The sequence below is a fragment of the Silene latifolia genome, chromosome 1 (genome assembly GCF_048544455.1).
Source record: "Silene latifolia isolate original U9 population chromosome 1, ASM4854445v1, whole genome shotgun sequence".
NCBI lineage: Eukaryota > Viridiplantae > Streptophyta > Magnoliopsida > Caryophyllales > Caryophyllaceae > Silene > Silene latifolia.
Window position 1 is genome coordinate 140,530,239 of NC_133526.1, and position 17,023 is coordinate 140,547,261.

The following is a 17,023-nucleotide window of genomic DNA, read 5'->3' on the forward strand; positions in this document are numbered from 1 at the left end:
GGCGCCGTTGCCGGGGACGGTGTTAACTTGATTTATATTTTCTTGTATTGTTATTAGTTGTGTCTTTCTTTGCCTTGGGGAAGTTAAACTCCTCAAGGTTTGTTCTAATTGTTTTCGAGTTGTTTGATATTTTGCATGTCTAGAAGGTCACAAGGTGACTTGTTACCCTTTGATCACGAAATTGAAAGAACTTTGACAAACAATAGAAGACTTGCTAGGAGAACTTTGAGAGGTATTGGTGAGGTTGTAGATATTCAACCAAATACTATTGAGTTCATCAACCCTTTTGCAAGAGAAGGTGAGGAGAACTCAACACAAAATCCAACATAAAATCAACCCACAATGCCTAAGTTTTCATCACATTCCGTACCCACCGAGGAGAACCTACCCAATGGTACTCCCACACCACAACATCTAACCGGAAATTTTATTGCCAAATCCGCATTTATCCAATTAGTCGAAAGAAGCCAATTTGGGGGGATGCCTAGTGAAGACCATCATTCTCATATGGATACTTTTTGTGACTATTGTGATGCGATTTCTCAAACCGGTGTAACTTAAGACCAAATTCGATGGGTCTTATTTCCTTTCTCTCTAATTGGCACCGCAAAACAATGGTTAAAAGGCCTTGATAAGGCTACTCTCGGAATTGATTCTTGGAAAAAGTTGGCTCTAGCTTTCTACAAAAAGTTCTATCCACCGGAAAAGACTAACATCCTAAGAGCTCAAATCACGGGCTTTAAGCAAAGGGATGAAGAATCTTTGTATGAAGCTTGGGAGCGATTTAAAGGAATTTGTCGCTCATGTCCTCACCATGGACTTAGCGAGTGGTTCTTGGTACAACAATTTTGGAACGGTCTTTATGAAGATTCAAGGAACATTCTCAACATGGGATCAAATGGAATGTTCACCGAAGTTGATGACAATCAAACTTGGAACAAAATTGAGGAAATGGCGGTCCATAACTCACAATATAGTAGACCTCACAAGGCTACTAGAGGAGGAAAGCATGAAGTGGACTCCATTACTCAATTGGGTGCTCAACTTAGTGCTCACATTGATACCATCAATTTGAAGTTTGAAAAAGCTATGGCTAGACTTGAAGAAGCCTCAAAATCACCAAAGCATCATGTTAATGCCATGACGGCATCTTCATCAATCCCAAGTGGGCTATGTGAGAATTGTGGAACTTTGGGACATGACCAAGGTGAATGTAGGGGAACAAATGAACAAGTGAATGCTTTCCAAGCATACAAGAGTGGTACCCTTTATTCAAACTATTAGAATGAAAATACCAAATTCCATCCAAATCTCTCATACAAAAGACAAAATGTTCAAAACCCTCAACCAACATACACCCCACCTCCCATGAGAAACCAAAATCAAAGACCCTTTTACAACCAAAACCAAGGTTACCAAAATCAAACTCCATACAATCAACAAAATGACCAAGGTTTTGATGTTCAAAAAGCAGTCCTCCAAATGCAAAAGAATCAACAAGAGTTTTTCACTCAAATGCAAAAGGATAGTCAAGCAAAGGAAACCACCATCAACAACATCCTAGCTCACACCAAAATGTTGGAAACCCAATTGACTCAACTAGCATATTCAACCTCACAAAGACAAAAGGGGCAATTACCACCTCAAAGTAATCCCCCAAGATATGAAACAGTTAGTGCCATTCACTTGAGGAGTGGTACAAGGTATGAAGCACCGGAGAAGCAAGTTGAGGATGAAGTTGTGGAAGCTAGTGACAAAGAAGAAATTGTGCAAAACTCCGAGGACGGAGAACCATCAAAAGAAGAAATTTCAAGGAAAAATGAAGACAAGGTCAAGGAGAAGGAGCCCATTGTGATTAGACTTCCTTTTCCGAATCGTCAAGCCAAGCCCAAATTTGATGACCAACTTGGAAAATTTATGGAAATTGTGAAGAATTTGGAAGTCTCAATTCCTTTCACGGAATTAATCAATCACGTGCCGGCCTATGCAAAATACATGAAAGACATCCTCACAAAGAAGAAGTCGATCCGGAAGCTTGAGACTATCGCCTTCACTAAGCTGAGTAGTGCAATACTTCAAGGGAGTTCACCTCCAAAACTCAAAGATTCGGGAAGTTTCTCAATACCGTGTACCATTGCCGACACCACGATCAACAAAGCCTTATGTCATCTAGGGGCTAGTCTGAGTATTATGCCGTACTCGGTGAGTAAAAGGTTGGGGATGAGAGAGCTTAAATGCACCAATATCACACTCCAAATGGCCGATAGATCGACGAAGACACCATTAGGGATATGGGAAGATGTTCCCGTAAGAATTGGGAAATTTTTCATCCCGGTGGACTTTGTCATTGTTGACATGGAAGAAGACTCCAACATTCCAATCATTCTAGGAAGACCTTTCTTACACACCGCGGGTGCGGTGATTGATGTGAAGCATGGAGAGATCACTCTAGAAGTGGGAGATGAGAGCATAACTTTCAATCTTGACAAAACCATGAGAGCTCCCCGTTTGCATGAACCATGTTTTATAGTTGATCATTATAGCCAGAAGGATGATAGGAAGAAGTCGGAATTCCAATGGAAGAAGAAAATTGAAGATGCTCCATTCAAAGAGCAAGTGAATTGTAACAAAGAAAGCTTGAAAAGCTCACCAAAGTCAAGCAATGAAGAGGATGGCCTCATTGACCAAGACAAGAAAATGGGAGAGTTGTCTCCATCAACTCAAGAGATCTTTAGTGATCAAGTAGATGAAGTTTATGGTCTTTGGGACGATGAGTTTGAAGGGATTTTCAATCCCTATATTGGTAATGCTATCGATCAAGACTAACAACAAGGGCAAAGGTCTATTGAAGATCTTTATCATGATAATGAACAAGCTTTTGATTACTTCTTCAAGGTGTTGAGCAACATCAACAACACCTTGGACATGCCCCCATGACATCTCACTAAGGATGAGATTTTGGTGGAGTCCTCCCTAAACCACCATTTGTAAATATTTCTAACTCCCTAACTCGCATTTTAATTCTTACATTGCATTTTTGTTATTTTTTGGATTTTTATGCTTTGATCAAGATAATTATCATTTTTGAAAGAAGTGAGGGAGGGACTAATGATTTAATTGATGTGTAGTGCTTTAGCTTAGGGTGGGGATAGCAATTGCCTAGGCTATTCATGCCTTAGTAGTGCCCCTACAATGAAGAACACGAGATTTGAAGAATGGAAAATGACACGGGATATGCAAGTGCACGGATGGAACTGAATCCGGGTAAAACAGGGAGAATCCGGGCGTTTTCTAGGGAATCCGCCCGTCTTCAGGCAATCCGGGCATATTTGTCAAAATCTGCCAGTCCATCTGAGCTGAGAATTTAAAATTTTGGGACTGTTGATAAATCTGAGCGTCCTGGAGGAGAAGACGCTCGTCTTCAGAAATCCGCCCGTCCTGAAAGGAAAGACGCCCTTCTTTTTGGCTGGGAAAAACAAGAAACCTCACTGTCGGAGAATCCGCCCGTATTCAGCAGAAGACGCCCGTCCCGCAATTGATAAATCCGAGCGACTTTGCTGAAAGACGCCCGTCTTTAGGCGAGAATTCTCAAACCAAAACAGGCAGAATCCGAGCGTCCCAAAGGAAAGACGCCCGTCTTCCCCTGCTATTTCAAATTTTTCGGGTATTTTAAATACCCCATCCAACATTCATTTCTTCATTCCTTCATTCAAAACACTACCCATAAACCCCAAAACTCAAAACCCTCATCCTCTCCATCACCAAAACAAGATTTTCTCAACCACATTCAACAAAATCAAATCAAAACTTCCTTCTAACAACAATTAATCACTCATCTTCCAACAAAAATGAAACCAAGCACCAAAATCTTCAACCTTTGAGTCGATTTTTGAAATTATAAAGGCAAAGCCTTTCACCTTAAAATCGATTTGGGTATACATGGAAATTGAAGAATTTCACTCTTTTCTTGGTTAAATCATCAATGGCAAGGACAAAAGGAGCAACAAAGGCACCTAAGGCAAAGGCACTCTCAACAAGACAAAACAGCCTTCAAGCAAAGAAAGCCTCATTGGCTATGGTGGTAGCTAGCTCAAACTTGGAAGTGCAACAACAACAACCTCCTTTGGAAGCAACAACATCAACAACTCCAGAAATTGGTCAACTTTCGAACTATCCGGAGGTAATTTTCATTTCTAACTCCCATAGGGATACATTTGCCAAGTATGCTAGAAAATTCTTTCTATCCACCAAGTTCATATGTGAAGATGCCTTGAACAAGTTGGGTGTCCTTGAACAAACTAAAGCCTTCTTTGAAGCCATGGGGTTAGGAAAATTGTTTGCTACAAGAGAATTGACATACCCCTCCCTTACCTTAGAATTCTTGAGTTCTTTGAAAGTTACTAAGGAAGAGACTAGAGAAAACATCGATTTCCTACTTGCTAATGTGAGTAGGCGCATCACCTTTGATGAATTGGGTAAAGCATTGGGTCTTAGTGATTCACCTAGTTACTTCAAGAATCCCGGAAAGGATGACCTCGCTCCTCTTTGGGAGGCAATTTCCGGAAGGAAATTTGAGAACTATCATGCTAGTCGCGCTCTATTAGTCCACCATCCGGGCATTAGAGTGTGGCATAAGGTCATCGGGAATACCATCATTGCAAGAAAAGACACCAACCACTTTACCAAGCTCGATTGTGTTCTTCTTGAGTCGGCCTTAAATATTGGAAGGGAATTCACCAAGCCTTACAGTTCTCTAAGGCTTTTGGTGGAAAGATGGCTAAATGTTGATTGTGGAAAGCAAGGCACCACCGTTATTGTAAATGGAGGTCTACTCACTCTTTTGGCTAAGTACTTTGATCAGAATTTCAACAAGAATAGCAAGTATGTGGCGAAAAAGGGGGTCATCTTATTGACATGGATGCCATGATTAACAAGTACAAGTCGGTCACTCATAACCCTCTTGACACCAAGTATGGGTGGCTCACCAATGAGGCTAGATCTTTTACTTTGCCTTCCAAGATATGTCGTTTGAGTGTCCATCAGACCAACTACCTTCTTCCCCTCTCAAAAGAAGCCGAATACATCATCCGACAACAAAGGGGTGAAATTGAAATGCCCTCCTCTTCCATTGTCACACCACCCTATCCATTCAAGTACCAAGAGTTCAAACCCGAAGGTGTTAAAGCAAGCAATGACTATATGACTCTACTCATGCAAGAGATGCACAAACAAGCTTTTAAGGATCGGGAAGATGCTTACTTAGCCCAATATCCACCCCTCCTTCATTTAGCTAGGCAAGGACTACTTGATCCTTCATGTCCTTTGCCTATTTGGGCGGATAGGAAAGTCTTCTTTCCGAGTGCATCTAGGGGTGAGATTCCAGGTGACGATGAGGTTTTCGGTGATGAGGCTGTTGATAGCATTGAGGAAGAGGCTAGTGAAGAAGAAGAAGAGGATGATGAAGAAAGTGAGCAAGAAAGTGAAGAGGGAAGTGGTGATGAGTCCACTTATATTAAGGAAGATGATGATAATGATGATATGGTGGAAGACTAGCAAGCTTTGGAGGCTCCTACCCTCTTGAGGTTTGCCTACTTCTTTCTTTGTTTTATTTACTTTATCTTTGATCATGGTTGGAGAGTCCTAGCAACATACAGGAGTAACACCTCGGCCCCATTGAGGTGTTCTTATTTCATTGTTCCCACTATTGAAAATCCAAAATGACAAATTTAGTTTCATGCATTGCATCTTGTGTGCATGAACTACCCCAACTTTAGGACATTAGAAATAATGTCTAACTCGGTTTGGGGAAGTACATGCATACGCAACGGGAGGTAATCTAAATTACGCTCTCCGTCATAAACAAAAACCCATGCATCATGTAGTGTAGATTAGTGTAGCTTGCATTTAGAGTAGAATTCATGCATCATGCTTGCATGATTTCCCATCATTTTGGCCATTGAGGACAATGCCCATATTAGTGTGGGGATGGAGAATTCTAACTTAACTTTTATTCAAAAAAACCCAAAAATAAATCATAAAATTCGAAAAACCATAAAAAATTGAAAAAATTGAAAAACCAAAATCAAGTTCATTTCCTTTGTAGTGTAGTCATGTATATATTAACAATATATATTGTATTTGTTTTATCCTTGTTCACATTGATCGACTACGCCACATCCGAGACATGAGGATATTGAAGACCGCATGGTATGATCTTTTCAATCTCCTTTTTCCTCTTTATGTTAATGACTATGTGGCCTTATTTTGATTGATGCGGTATAACAATGTGAACTTAGGACTTGCATTTAGTTTATATGTCATATTAGTTGGTAGAATCATTTGCATTAGGATGTTTATATGCTAGTTGCATCATGGCATGTAGTTTGCATGTTAGAAAATTTTGTGAAACCGTCTACTTGGGAAGTTTGACAAGTGTATATAGGCCCTAGTAGATGCTTTTTCTTCTTAAGAATTTGCTTGTTAGAATACTTGTAAAACACCCTAGGATGTGTCATGCTAGTATCCTTTTGTAGATACCCAGAATCTGTTGAGACTCCAACAAACACCCGATGATTATCGGACTACAACATGTTTTGGGATCGCAGCGTCTGATCGACAATTTGTGTACAACTTTACGTCGGAAAACTTAAAACGATTTCGAAAACAAAACATTTCAAAACATTTCAAAAATACCTGGAGTGTTTAATGCACGACGACGGGGTCGCGATGACACTAACTAGAGTCAAAACCGACACCGGACCAAAAACCGACTCGAAAATTCAAATCCCGAATGCAACAACGAGTCAAACCAAGTCAAACACAAAAACCAAAAATATCTCAAGCCTTCTATACTAAGTTTTCCCAGATTCATGTTGGTCAAGTACCAAACATGTGACTACAAAACCTAGAATAGAACAAATCATGATTGCGTTTGTTGTGATAGTGACAACTCTCGAAGTGCCGCGACGTAGCTCACGCCTCTTTGAGCAGCCCAGATGGCCACGTCGCTCAAAACACACACAACCACTCATTCTCCTATAAATACCCCTCAAATGCCACTCATTTGAGACTTACACGAGTGTCCGCCCCCTCTTTTCTCCCTTAAAATTCTCGACCCGACTTCTCTAGTCACAACCCGACGCGTGTTTACGACCTACCGATCGTAAACACGAGCCTTACACATTGTTTGGTACCGTCATCGTGCATTAACTCACTTGTCTGACCACTTTGACCACTACACCATCACTAAACTTTTAAAACACTCTTTTACTTACCAAAACGGTTTTAAACCGAGTTTTTTCCGATCAAACAAGTTTTTACACTTACGTCGGTCACTCGCCATAACCAAACATGTAAGTATGAGGGTGTAAAAATCCTCTTTTATTATGTTTTCAATTGTTTCATGACTTTAACATGCTAAAACATGCATACACTACTACAGATACAGGCTATAACAACGGGTAAAACCCGTTGTAAAAACAAAAAGCGGACGTCGTTAAAGCGGCCGTTGTAGAAGGTATTTACAACGGTTTGGTTATTTAATGAAACCGTTGTCTAAAGTATTCACCACGGTTAAAAGCCGTTGTTGGGTGTTCTCCGTTGTGGAAAGTGTTTCAAAATTTTGGAGGGAATTATATAACAACGGTTGTCGTATTTATAACCGTTGTTGTAACTTTCCCTCCAAAATTATGAAGTCTTTTGACAACGGGTTTATGGTACATACCCGTTGTTGAAATTGTTAGTAACAACGGTTCTTTGTTTAATACCCGTTGTTGTAATTTTACCTCCAAAATTGTGAAGACTTTTAACAACGGTTCTTCGATTAAAACCTGTTGTTGAATATTATGCGCGGGTATTTGTGAATGTCATTCACAACGGTGTTATTTTTATTAACCGTTGTGAAAGGTATTCACAACGGTTTTTTTTAGTAACCTTTTTTATTACGAACTCCTAATGTTTTGAAAAATTAAATTTGTTTCATGCCATTCAAAAACCTGCATATGTCAAAAGACACATATACCAAAGACCAAAGATAAATCACAAATTGGGTTCATGAGAACTCAATAGATTCAATTCAACCACAACAGCAGCTGCATCATATATATATACTTACAAGGAGTTGAATTTACATGAACTAATCATTCCCTAACTTCAACAAAAATTTACTAATAAGTTGATCTAAACTCTGAGTATCATGCATTTCTAATATATTCTAAGACGTAGTTGCCCCACATGTCTCTTACCTCGTCTATATCTATACTTGAGTACTGCTCAATCTGTTGTGACGGGTTGATTGCATACTGCGGAAAAAACAAAGAGAAGACATTATGGTATATATAGCAGCAAGCAAGACAACATTAGCAACATCATGGTATATATAGCAGCAAGCAAGACAACATTAGCTCTAATTTAAAAAAAAGTAATTAACACATGTTCAAATTATTACTAACCTTTTCTGGAATAACGAGATATCTTCGCCTAATAATCTCCAACATGAACCGACAAGCGTAGTATCCACATTGTATGCTATCTGGCTGGCGAGGGGCCTATTATTACATAAAAAAAAAACAGACGAGAGAAGGCTCACATCAGAATCTTGAACTTTAGGTATTGTATTAGTATTAAACACAGATTTTGCACTTAATGTTATTGTATTTGAGCACGTACCCCTGTTATCGTAATAAAATCAGGGCCAACATCAGAATCTTTCGTGGGTTGATCCTGCTCGTTTGCTCTTTTCTTCTTAAAGGCCCTTTTTTTAAAAAATAAAAAAAGATGCAGAAACTAATTTTTTTAGGGGCAAAAATATGAAAGAGCTTTTTTCTATAAATAAAAATTGAAAATGTTATTATAAATAAATCAGTATTATAAACTTACATATTAATCAAGTGCTTAAAAGTCTCGCTTGGTTGATGATGTAAAGAGTCCAACCAGAAAACTTTATTCCTTGTCGGCATGATGGCTGCTAGCACCCAATGAGTCCTACATCAAGAGACATCATCATTATTAACAAGTACATATATTAGTTATGAAAATGCAATTGTAGGGGGAAACATAATATTAATTTGTTTATTACCCTTTTTCATTATAAGCGCCATAAATCAGCTTCTTGGTTGTCGCCAATTGCTGAGCAATATAATCTACCCGTTGTTCGAACGAGAAATCCGGAATAAATAAAGATAAAACATAGGGGCACAGAATCTGTATTGATCGATGGAATATTCTTCTCGGGGATCACTCTCAATTTCAATATCCTACATTATTACGGTATTAATTCCGGTATTTAAAACACTATCTAGTAGTCAGAATATTAGACTATGAAATTATATATTAAGAAACTTACTTCATCCAAACAAATATGTGTGCTATATCAATCTGGTCTAGGCCAGCCCATACGGCTAGCAGATCCCATGATATAAGCGCTTGGCGCTCAGCCCCTAGAATATTCTCCTCGAGCGGAATAACTATCACTTGCTCGGTGGCTATGCGATGGCCAGCCTCCTCATGCAGTCTCATCATCGTCACCGTTCTTACTTTTTGCATGTAATCCTTCCCTTTATATTGTGTGGAGTATAAACTCCTAACTTTCAGGTCCGGGAAAGAATGAGTCTTTGATTTTGTGCTACTACCACCAACCTACACATGTAGTAGATAATTAAAATAATAAAAAATCCAAAGGTAACATATCCTAGTTGGAGTAATAAAAATAAAAGCGTACTTAATTAAATACCTCGTCAACCTGCTCTTTCAATGATGAGGTAGTAGTAGCAGGTAAGACTGGGGACTTAGGCTTATCAGTCTTTTTTGTCCCCTACACAAAATTACCATGCTTTTTATAAATACAGACAAAATATAAATAAAGGGAGCGAGGTTAATTTTTAAAAAAATGGAGAAGTTAATTAAATACCTCGTCAAGTTGTTGTCTCGACGAGGTCGTTGGCATGTCTGTGGACTTAGGCTTATCCGCCAAAGCCGTCGTTTTTGTTCCCTACAAAAAAAAAAAACATATAAAAACATTCAACAATTAAAAATGTAACATATATATAAAGGTATTTCTTCTAACCCCAACTGCTTTCCGCTGCTGAGGCGGCGGAGATATCTTCGCCAAGTAGATGTGAGTTTCAGGCCATTGGATGAAACTTCCAAGCGCATCTCCCAGAATGGTAATGTCGTCACGAACTGGGACAGGCAGTTGCAAGTTTTCATGGCCTGGTAAGACTGTAGTTATCTCTACTTTGGTATGATTCGGCAAAAGTTTTTCGCCATGAACTACAGTTTCCGCTGCTGCAGATTTGGTGTGCATTTCTACGAGACCCCGGCCAACACGCACATGTGGCTTTTCGGTTCTATTAGGGTCAGCAAGAATAACTGGCCTCTTGTTTACGGCCTGAAGAATATACACATACATTATTATATCTTTGCAAAAACGCTTCAAAGATTCAAAAGATTTTGCAAAAACGCTTTTCTGTCTCAAAGCCGATTTTTGCACAAACTTCAAAGATTCATATAAATTTAACTAATTAAACACTTCATGCATACCTTACAAAAACAAGGAACTGACTTGAAGGGGATGTATGCTGTTTTCCATCAGCCGTCTTCTCAAGTTGCATCTCCTTTTCAGACCCATTATTTACCTAATATTATTAACCAATTCAATGGCACCATGTCGGGTTATAGCATTAGAGCCGGGCAAAGAACACACCCCCGATCTTACCCAAAAAAAAAAAAAAGAAAAATAAGGAAGTATTAGGTACCGATCGGCTTTAGTTGTTACAACTTCGAAGCATTATTAGGTACCGATCTTTCTCAATCTCGTTGACCGATACTTCCTTCTCATGTATTGCCAACGTAGTAGCGGCCTCTTGACTAATCTGTTGTACCTTATTATTACCCCCTTTAGAAATGACATCCTCCATCATCTTCACTTCTTTTTCGAAAGCTTACCTCCAAAGATTCACTTTTAGTAGTACGGATGCCATTAATCAAGTCGCTTGCCAAGAATGTAATGTGTGAGCAATTTTTATCCCAACAATAACATGTGAATTGAACTTAAATGAAAATAATAGAATAAATGTTACCATGTCACCTTCTCGGACTTAGTCTTCTTTTTTCTTCTTTATCTCGGCGTTTTCCCATAATATTTCGTTACTCCAACCTATAACGGGATGCCCCTCAAACGACCTGGATGTTCGGGTCGGCCGATCGCTCTAGCAAGAACGTCATTACGACCACTGGGAGTGAATTTCCCTTCTTCTACCTCTTTCAATACGTTGTCCTATAATATATTAAATAAACTTCAAATTATATTTGTGACTAAAATAATAAAGTTAGTAATGAACTCGTCTTAATAAAATAATGCTTACTATGTTGGCCAAAACTTCTTCATCATATTTGTCACGCGACGACCGGGATCCTTTGGGCGTGTGCCCTTCTTTATAAGTTACATGCCGATCCACCTCTTTCACTCCCTTTGCCACCTACACATTAACATGGTAACATTTATACACGTAAATGTGTATCAATTCAAGTCCAAGTGTGATTAAAAAAATAAAGTCTCACAGGGGAATAATGTATGCTACTTACGAGGTCCTCTTCTATCTTTCTGTAACCGCCTCGAGAACCATAGAATTTCCCCTTCTTGCATGAAATGTTAGCACGATTTCTTCTGCTAACGGCCTTCAAATAATTATATAAAAGCGCAAGTAGATGAGATAATAAAAAGATATATAAAGGACTCATTAATTAAAAAAATGATAGGTAAATCGTTAAAAGGCGAGGATATTTAACCCGAAACTTCTCGGAGTTCTCATCTTTTTGAAAAGATCCCATTGTTCCTGCTTGATGGTGGGACACTTGTTTTCCGGTGGGCTCTTACGCATCTCCCCCGTTGCCTTGTCCACATACAACCAATCCCTAGCAACGCCACACCTCCACTGCCTGTGGACATCCGCTGCCTTATACATTAAATACTCATCATGGCTTTTATCGGGTATAATAAAGCCTTCCTTTACACGAGCCAAGTATAACTCCGCCAATTTTGGATTCAAAGTTCTAAAATCATCTAAATGGATAGGCACAAACTGTCTTGTGCAAGTACCAATCCAACTGGAGAAAAGACCCGCATTTGGACCAGTAGGGAAACCCATCTCACTCCATGTTATTTGGAACGGCTGTTTAGCAGCTATAGCTGCAAGGACTTTCTGGCACTTCGTAGCACCCCTCTCACCAGGCTTATTATCACCAGGCTCATTATTCTTTTGACTTATTTTACGTTTTTCACCCATGATAATCCTAAAACCCAGATATGAATGATATAGCTGGAAATGAACAACTTAACAACGTACATGCAGAGTATTATCTAAAACCCTAAACCCTAATAGGAATGAAAATTTACAACAACAGATTGAGCTTCTATATCCTAAACCCTAATAAGAGGAGTGAAGTAGATGATGCGGGATGATAAAGATAACAAAGAAGACGAAAAACAAACAGATGCATGAAAAAGAAACAAGATGATCGTCTTAAAACCCTAATGACGAAACATAAAATTAAAGTGAACATACCTGTTGATGATGATGATAAAGAGAATGAGCAGGATGATAAGGGAAGGCAACGGAATCAAGGCGTCGGAAATCGGGCGACGGCACTTAGAATGTAAAAAGCGAGGAAGAGAGAAGAATTAACACAGGATACCAACGGTTGAACTAATAATGTTGTGTGTGTTTGTGTATGGCATGTTGTATGGGTTTCTATATTAGTTTTTTATTAAGACAAACTATTGACAACGAGTGCTCAAAGAAGAACCGTTGTTATATGTTAATAACAACGGGTCAATAAAAGTCAACCGTTGTCAAAAGTTTATTACAACAGTTAAAATATACCCGTTGTAATATATTTTCACCAAATTTGCGCCAAAATGAAATATGTCAAAAAAAATCATTGACAACGGGTAGAGGTACTACACCCGTTGTTGAAAGTATTAACAACGGGTAATTTAAATAGAACCGTTGTTATTGTTGAACCTCTTTTTTTTTTTTTAAATTACTGTAATTCCATTACAGTCCAAACCTGTAACAATACATACTGTAACAGCAGAAGCACCATATACTGCAACATTATTCAGCAATTTCAACACCAGCATCCACATCTAATAATAAGTCCTTGTAGACTTTCATCAATCTTTCGAAAGGATACTGGTATCTCAAGTACACGGGCCCAAGGTTCAAAATCTCCCTAACCAAGTGAATGGTCATATGAATCATGATAGTGAAGAAAGAGGGTGGAAAATACATTTCCAACTGACAAAGAGATGTTACAACGAGGTCCTGCAATGAATCCGCGTCATCGGGATCGATGACTTTCTCGCATATGGACTGGAAGAAGAGACAGAATCTAGTTATAGCATATCTTACCTTTTTCAGGTAAAATGGAACGAATAGCCACAGGTAGTAATTGTTGCATCAAAGTGTGACAATCATGTGACTTTAACCCGGTGAGTTTTAGGTCTTGCATCGACACTAGGCTTTTGATGTTCGACGAATAACCATGTGGCACTTTAATTCCATTCAAGCATGCACATAACTCTTTTCTCTCATTCCGTGAAAGGGTAAAAGCTGCTGGCGGTAAAAATGTACGATTACCTCTCTTTTGTGGTGCCAACTCTAGCCTAATACCCATCATTTTCATATCTTCCCTAGTCTGCGGCGTTATCCTTTGTTTTACCAGAACATTCGAAGGGTATTGATAATATTATCATAGACATTTTTCTCAATGTGCATGAAATCGAGGCAATGCCTCGACCTCCAGTCGTCGGCCAATATGGAAGTTTATCAAAAAATATGGATCTTTTCTTATACCCACGAGTAGACAATTTGGAGCCGCTCTTCTTCCCATAATCTATCTCAATATGCTTTACTTTCTGATAAACTTCATGCCCACTCAAAATTCTAGGAGGTTGACGAAGTTCTTGTCTTCCATTGAATGCTTTCAGCATCTTGCGATAACAATGCTCATGATACAAGAACCTCCTATTTCCAATATACACATACTTACGAGAAGACTTCAAGTATTCAGACTTGATATCCTCCCCACACAATGGACAAGCCTCTTTCCCATGAACTGTGTGCCCAGAAAGGTCGCCTTAAGCCGGATAGTCAGTTATTGTACACAATAACATCGCTCTCAAATTGAAAGTTTCGTTCTTATATGCATCAAATACTTCTATCCCACTATCCCACAACAATCGTAAATCATCTAGAAGAGGTTCCAAATATACATCTATATCATTTCCAGGTTGTTTAGGGCCGGAAATTAACAACGACAACATCAAATACTTTCTTTTCATGCACACATATGGAGGTAAGTTATAAATAGCCAACACTACTGGCCAAGTACTATGTTGGCTACTCATGTTTCCGTGTGGGTTCATTCCATCAGTGGACAGCGCTAGACGTAAGTTACTAGGTTCATTGCCGAACTCGGGATACTTAGCGTCGAACGATTTCCATTGCTTACCATCTGCCGAGTGTCTTAGCTTTCCATCATTTATTCTTCCTGTTTCATGCCAAGTTAACATTTTTGCATCATCGGGATTCGCATAAATCCTTATGACTCTTGGTATCAATGGAAAATACCACAACACCTTAGCCGGGATCCCTTCCTTATCCTTATAACGCCACTCCAAACATTTAGGGCAATTGGTTAAGTTTTGATATAATTTCCGATACAATATGCAATCATTTGGACATGCATGTATTTTCTCATATTTCATACCCACTCCTCTTATTAGTTTTTTCGCCTCATATGTCTTAACAGGTAGAACATTACCATCAGGAAGCAACTCCTTTATCAAGGCTAAAAAACTAGTGAAACACGTGTCACTGTCCCCATTTGCCCCCTTGATATTATACAACTTCACCACAAATTGACATTTTTGTGAACTTACAACCAGGATACGAGGTGCTTCGGACTCACACAATTTCTCATACATGTTGTTAAGGTCATCCCAATTACTAGTGTCATCACCTACATCTTCAAAAGCAATGGACTCATCATCATTCTCTTCATTATCTATAGACCCAACATTCAACTTCTCTACTTCCAACTCTTCCAACTCAAAAACTCGGCAAACTCAGGGATCATCGCTTAGCCTTTCGTGTACCTCAACATCATCTTCTTCCGAGTTATTCTCTTCCTCTAATGATTCCCCATGAAAAATCCAAAGTGTATAGGATCGACTAAATCTCCACTTTTCTAGGTGTATTTTAACGTCCGGAAAAGCCATATAGCTAATATTACCACATCTTTCACAAGGACATGCAATACTAGAAGAACCTTTCAAATTGTTCGAAACGAATTCATAAAATTCAGCTAAACCATCCTTGTAGGTGCGGTCACTCATATTTGCATCAATCATCCAAGTTCGAGTCATTATTCTACATTCGTAATAATAGGCAACTAATTCAGAAAATACAATAATAGGCAAACAAATAAACGAAATTCAGGAAGGCAATTGAGCTAAATTATCAACAAATTAGATAATAACCCAAAAAATCCTATATCTAGTTATAAGCGTTGCTAAGAAACATATATATACCTGATTGATAAACACGATGAGGGAGAGAAGACATGACAACAGTGACGGAAATGAAGACAGAGAGACGATCAGGGAGGAATGGAGGATGATATAGTAGCAGTATTAGCTTGTGTTTGTGTTTGTAGCGTATAGCAGAATAAAGCAATATGTTGTTCTTAAGATTTTCATAATATTAATAACAACGGTTATTGAGTCTACAACCGTTGTTAAAAAGTATTAAAAACGGGTTCTAATATAACCGTTGTGATTACTTTTCACTAATTTGGCGCCAAACCATTAACAACGGTTAAAATTTAACCGTTGTTATTAGTTTTTTTTATTAACAACGGTTGTTTAAGTACGACCCGTTGTTAAAACCAATAAGAACGGTTAACAACACATAACCGTTGTAATTAAGTTTGGTAAAATTCGCAGAATCAATTCTACAACGTGTTTTGATGATTTTCGTGAATAAGCGGTGTTAAAGGGCCGTTGTGGTTGCCTGTATTTGTAGTAGTGATAACATGAACCAAAACATCGAATAAACGAGCTAAAACTGATTTTTGGTCTGAGGCAGAAGCCCCTTAGGTCGCCAACGGGCTCGTGCCTAAATGGGGTGCTCAGACCAGAGATCAACCGTGTTTGTTGTCGTCATTTCCCTTAATCCATTTTCATATTTGTAATCGGTTTTTACCATTTCAAGTATTTTCGAAACCTTTTTGTTTCATTTCACATGTTTTAACCATAAAGCATTTTTCACCCTTGGTTCTTCATACCATGACGGTTAAATCCGTGTCTCGGTGATAATATTTGGTTAATGACATTTAAGAGGTATTTTAAAGCCTTTTATTTCATTTCTTTACATTTTTCAAACAAACATATTAGTCACCAACACAAAATCATCCTTGGTTCCATATACCATGCCGGGTTTTTACCCGGGTACGATGACGAGTATCGACTAATTACATTCAAAATGGACTTAAAACAACTAGTCCATAATCATTTTCAAAACTATTCATGTCAAGTTTGTCAAACCGAACCCGACACCGAATATTATCAAATAATGATGATTATTCGAGTCTAGTTCTTCAAATTAACAAATGCGGTCTAAACGACCCTTTCAAAATCAAACCGGGTTCAAATACCCATTTTCAACACGTTTCATAATGTTTTCTAAACAGTCAGAACACGGCATACAGCCGTTGGCTAACCCGCGCCTCAAGCAGGCCGTTTCTTTCTCATTTTCAAAACCAGAGGGAGGCCCCTTACACCGCCGGCTGGCTCGCGCCTTATAGCCGCCGTCCTGCAGTGGGGCCTGTTCCCTTCCCGCATTAGTCTAGGACGATCTCGACTCCGGTTAACCCGGATATAGGACGGATCAGATGACTATTCAAATCATGTTTGCAAAATGCCTTACTAAGACAAATGGATCATGTTATGCACCCTAAA

At 38.8% G+C, this 17,023-nt stretch overlaps 1 non-coding gene across 1 annotated transcript; it reads right to left on the bottom strand.

Moving 5' to 3' along the window:
• Positions 1-714: 714 nt before the first annotated feature.
• Positions 715-821, bottom strand: LOC141618437 (small nucleolar RNA R71). Its single transcript, XR_012531392.1, has one exon. It is a non-coding gene; the product is annotated as a small nucleolar RNA R71 (small nucleolar RNA).
• Between the last annotated feature and the right edge of the window lie 16,202 nt (positions 822-17,023).